Genomic DNA, 1,143 nt, shown 5'->3' with positions numbered 1-1,143 from the left:
TTCTATATCATGGCTTCTTTGTCATTTGCTAATTTTGTGTTTTTAAAATTATTTTTTAATTTTTTTGTTGACAATTAAATTTAAAGTTATTGATAAGGCCTAAAAAAGAACAATATCTTTGGGAAGAAAACAAATAAAACGTTTTTTAAGGCTTTTGAATAGATGCAAAAAGAGTAGCAATTTTAAAAGAAGTCATGAATATATTTTTAAACGGGTAAGTTTGTATTTATCATAAATTAATTAAAAGACATTTATTTTGTAAAGTGTCTAAGAAAAATACTTCAAAAAAATCCACTATACGGATAAATGTATCTGAAGAATTTATTGTGTTAGACTGTGTCTTGATCTCAGTGGTTTGTGAACAATTGAAGGAGTTCAAGGTATATGATATATATAATATGAACTTCTATAAACAATCTATTAAAATAACAAAATTATGGGAATCATGATCTGATTCTCTATTCATATTTATCTAATGAACTATTTGTAGTAAAAAGTGCAATCAACGAATTCTTTAAAATATTTAGTTAAAGCATATAATTAATTAACCTGTAATTAAAATATATTATAGTAGTCTTTCTTGTAAGACAAGGGGCATTTTGTTTTGTTTTAATTTGAATGTAAATATTGTAATGTAGAGAAAGTGTACCAGTTAGGTTGTCGGTAAACAACCAAGTTGTCGATTATAGTATGGTTGTGAAAATTTAAGTTGATGTTATTGAAGTAATCAAAGATGAAATAAGACTGGTTAAACTGTTATTAATAACACAGATCAAATAGTTTCATGAAAGTGATTATAGACATGGGTAAAAATAGTTAATTTGTGAGTTATTTGTTTTATTAACTTGAGTCTGTTTTAATTGTGATACAACTAATTACTTAGTAATTTTTTTAAAATGTGATTACATTAATTGAAATTCATCAATGTAATTTATAGACCTTATAATTTTTATAACCATATGTCCAAGCCAAGACAAACTTTTAAGTGTCTATAAATTAATGAAAATAAAATAAACATATTATTGTGCTTGAGCTAAAAGTTTTATTAAGTGTTACAGATTGTAAAAATATTGTTTTACCCTCATCACTTTCAACTCTGTTTCTGCGTATGTACGTATCTGTTTGAATGTTGTATGTTTTTTT

The sequence above is a fragment of the Halyomorpha halys genome, unplaced genomic scaffold (genome assembly GCF_000696795.3).
Source record: "Halyomorpha halys isolate HHAL.00 unplaced genomic scaffold, Hhal_1.1 Scaffold55.1, whole genome shotgun sequence".
NCBI classification, from domain to species: Eukaryota; Metazoa; Arthropoda; class Insecta; order Hemiptera; family Pentatomidae; genus Halyomorpha; species Halyomorpha halys.
This window is presented reverse-complemented; position numbering follows the sequence as displayed.